Source organism: Erpetoichthys calabaricus, chromosome 2, assembly GCF_900747795.2.
Source record: "Erpetoichthys calabaricus chromosome 2, fErpCal1.3, whole genome shotgun sequence".
Classification (NCBI taxonomy): domain Eukaryota; kingdom Metazoa; phylum Chordata; class Cladistia; order Polypteriformes; family Polypteridae; genus Erpetoichthys; species Erpetoichthys calabaricus.
The window spans coordinates 179,484,719-179,491,977 of record NC_041395.2 but is presented as its reverse complement, the minus strand read 5'-3'; positions in this window follow the sequence as shown (position 1 = coordinate 179,491,977).

Here is a 7,259-nt window from a genome sequence, read left to right as displayed (position 1 = left end):
TGAGATGAAACTCAAGAACAAGGAGAACACTCACAGAGACTTTACACTAACTAGGCTTGGACTTGAACCTATGTCTTTGTAGCTGTGAGGCAGCATCATTATCCAATGCATCTTGAAGATACAGTGTGTGTAAAATGCAATGGAAATGGCAAAAATATTATTTATAGCTGAACAGATTAATGCTGAATGCCCATACCTATTGGTTATCAATAAAGCTTCCTTGTAATATGTTATAATGCTGACTTTGCATTTCCATTTAAGGATCCACATATCCTACTTTTTAGATTATTAAGATTGTACAAGTCCATTTGACATGATTTATTGCTTTTGAAATAAAATGTTGCATCTTGATTCTGAAGCCTCAGCACATCTTGTTGCATCTGGCTTATGTTTTAGATTTCTTTAAAAAATGATCCTTTGTTGCATATTATTAAGTGACTGCTAAACAGTAATCCAAAGTCTATGGGTGGTATGAACTAAAAATTTCTTCTTAAATAATTCTGCTATCCATAAAAGCTTGTCTATTCTTAAACATGAAAACAAATCATAAATAAATTATAAGTGAATGAATCAACTGTTAAGATTGTCCAGTTGCATAAATTATTAACCATAATTCTATTCATAGCAACATCAAAGAAATAATGTATTATTTTTTAAATTATTAACTTTATTATGATGAAAATAAATAGTAATAGAAAGCCAAAAAAGTTAATGCTGTTGCAAATGAGTATATTTATTTACTGTATTTATACCTTATTTTTTCATCTACCATGGATATTTTTCAGATGAAGCAAGGCAGATGATGTTTTTAAAGCCAAATGAAACAACATAAGAAACTTCTTATTAAAGGAAGTGCAGTTCTTGAAAGGCTGCAACTATCAGGATAAATTTTATATGGTAACAATGTAGTTTAAGCTCATAATGCTTGTTAAAATATTAATCAAATAAATATGACTTTCGGTAAAACTGGACCAAGAGAGCCTTACAGGAACCATAACACTCATTTTAATGGATCCTACAATTCATTATCAAATTAGCTTAATTCAGTTCAAGACTGTGAGAGCGCAATCCTATTCTGATATCACTAAACTTAAGGCAATTTAAGTGGACGCTTGTGCATTTTTTTATTTAATTGACTTTATATGGAAAATGACACAGAAGACAACTCAATCAAACAAATGAAAATAGCATAGCAAGGAATGCTATGGAGCAATGGAATGAAACACACTTTTATTCACTTTAATTTTGAAGCCAAGGATCCTATGAAATTCTCCTGGCACATTTACCATTAATGGCAGAGATAAATGTGGTTTAGTGACTCTCTTTTGATTTGTTCTACTGTATATCTGGCTGTTTCTGGAAATGAATAGTTAGTGTTTCAATGGTATTTGTGAAAAGCTTTGGTAATAATGGACACCCATGTCTGGTTCCACATTCTAATCTGAAATAATCTAAGTTTGTATTATCAGTATGGACTGAAGCTTCTGTACTAGTGTAAAGTAATTTAATCCATCCAGTTTTGTAAATTTGCACAATATGGTAATGTTTATTCACACTAAAATCTATCAAAGGCATTTCCGATATCCAAACAGCATAAGACCTCTGGAGATTCAGTTTCTGTAGGAAAATATATTTCATCAAACAAATATCAGAGACTGGATACTAACTATCTGCCTTTAATAAATCAAGTTTGATCCTGTGATATTGGGAAGCACTTCCTTTATTGGTTTAGTGAAAACATTCGATTCTGACATCATTACTTAGAATTGAGATTAGTCAATATGATAAACATTGCAGCAAGTGTTTGCTTTGTTTTTGCAAAGACAGTAATTAACACTTAATATAATGTTTTAATAGAATTGCATGTTCTCTAGCTTCAGTTGAAATTGCTAACATTAAGGGCATTAAGTTAAAAACATTTTATAAAATTCCACTGAATAGCTGACTGGGCCTACATCCTACCTAGTTTATAGCATCTTGAATTCCAGAGAGCCTCAGAGATTTTATCAAGCTTTTCTACAAAGACAGTATAGAGCAGTAGTATTTGATTTTTAACAAAAAAATGTTGTGAAGCAGGAGTACAAATTTGCTAAAACTGGGTGATAGCCCTCAAAATGACCCAAAAATCTGATGAGGACCTCACTGGTGAAACTCTGAAACAGGTCTTTCACAGGCAGTCTGACCCCATGCTAATCCAGGAGGGTTCAAAGACCTGTACAGACACAAAAAGGGCTCAGCTAAAGATGAATCTCTCTCCCTCTCTCACATTAATATAAAGAAAGAGGGCAGTCCCTAAGAAGTAATGTCATGGTGGTGCCTCATCTTGGGTTTCCACCTGCAAAATAAAAGGAATATAAACAAACAGCGTAAATACACAATAACTATAAACTAAATGATAAAAAATAACAAAAATTACATAAAATAAAAACATTACATAAGAAATATTTCAAAAAGAACAAAAACATTAATAAAATGGAAGATAACCTTAAGCCAGGGAACAAACCCTAGCAATAACATAACAAAAAGTTCTTAGCTTTAGCATCATCTACTTTACACTGCAAAGAATATAAAGACCTGCAGTACTCCTTAACTGTGTTACTTATTTCCTGCTACACTGTTAATCTTTATTAATAAAGTCTAAAATTTCTGTTTATATATTTGTTGTGCTAAAATTTTGTTGGCCTTCTATCCATGTTTATAGGTATAGACTTAAAGATAAGTTATTCTGCTTCTTTTGTAGTCAAAAGATTAAGCTTTGATTTTAAAGTCAGTATTTTCTTATCGAGTGACTTATTTGACAATTTAGAACATTCCTGATTAATTCTAGAAATTTTGGTAATCAGCTCTGATACCCTTCTAATTTTCAACTTATTTTTATATGAAACATTAGGGGGCTCTGCCCCCTGCTCGCTTCACTTGCCAACCCCCATGTAGGCGCTACGTGCTAGCCACTTCACGGCTCTGCCACTCACGTATGGGGAAGAGGATGTACAATTTAAACAGATTGTTATTTTCATGGGAATTGTTACATATACATAATAGAACTAACTATTTTACATTACAGCGAGTAAAACATAATAAATTGAAAGAAAATTATGCTTCATGTTGCGTTAGAGGTATTCTTTTCATTATACAGTTTCGTTCTGTTTGGCTTTGAAATGAGTACACAAATACTTTTTAAACTTACACTTTTACTGTAAAACTTCAGTAAAAACAATATTTAAAATTAACTTTTCGTCAATATTGCTTTGAATTTTTATTCCATGTTTGCAGTTACATTGTGACAACGCAACGTTTAACTGCCTGTGAGTGAGTATCGTTTCTTTCTCTCTAATAAATAAACCAACTTTTTTGAATGTTTGTCCCTGTGATTTGTTAATTGTCATAGCAAAAGCTATTCTAACGGGAAACTGTAAACGTTTTAATACGAATAGCATATCAAGTTCTCATTTTGTGTCTAAAGTTTTCCACGTAAAATGTATTACATTACCTTTCTTGTCGCCTGTTAAAATTTTACATGTCATAATTGTTCGACCAATTTTGAATATAACTAATCTTGTCCTATTGCATAGCAAATCACTCATACTAATACAACATTACAATACATCCTTCTTTCAACAATAATTCGGCAGGTGGAAGACTGGACAGTGTTAACGGTTGTAGATATTCGGCAGGATATTGAAAGTTGATGTTTTCATCTTCCGCACAATCACCACCAACTGTTTCAACATAGTCTATTGATACGCATTTATCCAATTTGCCTTTTACCCGACCGGCAATTTTCACGTTAATTCGATTGACTTGTTACTCAGTGCTAGGATTGCCCGTGTATCCATTTCTTCTGTTGATAAACCTTCGGGATGAAATACTTCATTAAGATTTGAACATAAAAAGTCTTGTTTTATTTAAAGTGAGGAAAACATTAAAATTTATAAGAGATGAGAGTGCAGGAACTGTATCTGACAAAAGCATTCACACAAATGAGAGGTGAGAGGACTGTGGGTCTTGAAAAAATCTCTTGGCAATAGTCTTGTCTTGCGGGACTTTTAAAAATCTCTTAGAAATAGTCTTGTCTCATCTCAAGATTTTCTTTTAAAATAGAGAGATATGTGATAATTTGTCTACTTAAAACTTCATTTTCCTCAGAGAGTTCTTGCAGAAATGTCTGTGGACATACTGGCCTCTAGAAAAACAGTCATAAGATATAATGAAAGTCATCAATTTTATATTGGATTTATGGGGCTGTAAAGGAACACTTCACTGCTTTGTTTGTTTTGCCTTCCCTAGACTATTGTTGATTACTATGTTTTTGTAAGATGCATATTTAAGGTACATTGCTGCTTGCTAGGGTTGTAGTTTCTAGATAGGGGGCTGTGTGTCATGGAACAGCAATGGTGCCTGCTGCTGAGAAGTTGGGGAGCATAAGGAGAGGACAGTGTCGACAGCTGAATTCGGGGGCACATAAGCTGGGGTTTGTGCTGCACTCCTGTTCTCTTTCTACCAGCATTGCTTGTGCTGGTCTGGGAGTACTCACTAATACATTTACTTGAAGGTAGAGGCAGCAGGTTTCTGAGTGGTCACAGCATGCAAGAGCAGGTTTGGGCATCAACTGGAGATGTTCAATAAGTAAGTGAAGTGTACAAGCACCAGTGCAGATGATATAAGCATCCAGAGTGAATACAAAGAGGCCTATTCATTTGCTAAAAGGAGGTTTGATGGTCACCTGATAGTGCTGGTGACAGAAAGAATCTTTCTCCCTCTCTCAGAAAAATCAAAGAGAGAAATAATGGTTATTTTTGATTTGTATAAGGGGAATTGCTTAACCATGTTATAGCCCTGTTAGGATTTCTTTGGTGATTTTGCCTAGCTTTTTTGAGGACCGCATTAATTTAATTTGTTAGAAAGTTTGCACAAAATATCTGATAATTGTAAGTGCATTTCTGAACTGTTCCACTGGTCCATGCCAGAACAAAAAACCCTCAGGGACATATTTCATCAAAAGGGTACAATGATCTGAACCCCAAAATAAGAGGAGCACGATTATATTTGTAAGATTTAGTTGAGGATAGTAAGTAATTATCAATTAAAGGAAATAGTCAATTCTTGAGTAAATATGATGTACTGACAAAAAAGATTATTCTCTCACACTACAGTATAAAAATATCCATGGGGAAGGAAAATTGTGATCCTTAATAAACTGTAATTTTCATTCCAATTTTAAATGTTAAAGCTGCAGCTTGTGTTGACCTACTTAATTCTTGATTTCATAAACAATGAAATTCTCCAGTCATTGTAAGTTCATGAACGCTCACATCAGGGACTAATCCAAGTACCTTAAATATGAATTTTCTGTTAACTGTCAGAAATTTAGACTTGTATAGATCCACTCCCTATAAAAAGTGCCACAAAAGCAGGCTAGCGTCTCCACTGGTCTGTCCAAAACAGCCACAACTCAGACCAGCTAGCATCCCAACTACTAGCTACAGGCATCAGTCAAAGCAAAACCCAAAAGGGGTGAACTGGCTTTAAAAGTTCAAAATATAGTTTAAAGCTCCAAAATACCAAAGATGTTTCACAAGATGGAGAAACTGTGAAAACTCCAGCTGAGGAGACAAAACAAAATGATTAATCTTTATAAATTAATATATTTATTTGGAAAAAATAGAACATAAAGCAAAAATGCTTAATAGAGCAAAAATATTTGCCAGAAAGGCAGTCATCAGTGAACAAACCTAAAAAAATAACAATTGAAAAGAACAATCTAAGTATCAGAACAGAAACATAGTGAGGAAACCAGAAAATCAAATGAGTAAGATTACTTAGGAAAAGATTCCTACCTAGCTTCAATGCACCCAAGATTCTTTTCTCTAGAACCTAAATAGCTGGAAAGTAATCCCAAAATGGTGATGTCAGGGCGCCCCACATCTTGGGACACCACCAACAGAAAACAAGGATCACTGAGTAATATAATAAACAAACAGAATAATATCACCAATAAACATAAGTAAAATGATACTTTAAATAAACAAAGAAAACCCAAAATGGAAAAATAAACATAAGCTGGGGTATACACCTGTAGGTAAAGTGATCATTTACGAGGCAGTTTCCAGCTGCTACACTTATATCAATGTAATTGAAAAAAACTTGTTATAAGAAACAGAATGATGCAATTTATTGATAAACACAAGCATTATAGAAATATGATAACTGCATTTATATACTGACAAATAAGACAGGACATAAGACAGACAAGACAGATAAATATATAACACAGAAGAGGCTGACTGTTTACTGGCTATTTAAATTTCTAGTTAATCTTGACACAGGTAAACAGTTTTACGATACCAAGTCTTTAAGGATGATTTCCAATGTTGTGTGGAGTTGTTGTTGTTCTTACACCAGGTTCAAGTGGAAGATTCTTCTTGCATTGGAGTGCACGCTTCCTCTTTGTGACCTGGTCCTTTCTTTATGGTGTGCTGTGCTTTTCTCAGTTAGGCTATTTAATGTGTCCTCTGCACCTTCATAGGCAAACGTATTACTCTTTTTAGCACAAGAGTTTAAATATTGAAGTTCCCTTCTTGAGGTAACAGCTGCTTATCAGTCTTCTCAGCCAGTGCCCAGCGTTCAGCTCCACCAAGAGGGAGTAGCTCATCAGCTTTTAGGTTTCAGTGAGCAGGTTTTAGAGAGTACATAAGGTCATTGTGGAGAGGGCCCAAGAGAGTTCCCCAAGATAGATGAGTGCATCTAGTTTTTGAAGGAAGGTGCAACCTCCCGTGATTGAAGTAATGTCACTTCCAATTGCAAAATCAGTGTCTGCTCATAAGTTTGTTATTTTGTCCATCACAGTTGTCCATTTGACACCTTTGGGTCTGAATGAGTGTGCAGAGATATCAGTTCAACTCTGATTTACACCAGTTGTCAGATGCAGTACAGGGCTGAGATTGGTACAAACTGCAGTTTAGCCATTTTCTGGAATGCAAGTGGGGATATGGTGCAGATGAATGTCTGCAGTCCTTTTAAACCTGCTGTCCTAATAGGCCTTGTGTACCACTAAAAAGCCCAGCAGAATGAGCAATGTACACTTTGTCCTACATATCCTGGTTGAAACACCTTCAGAGTCAAATGCTGCATCAGTAGCTACAAATAGAATCATTTTCTGAATTACAATCCCCACACAATGGTTTCCTGATCATAGAATAAAAAATTTGACCCACCTAATATCTTTTCATACAATACTGATTCTTATTTATTAATTGCTT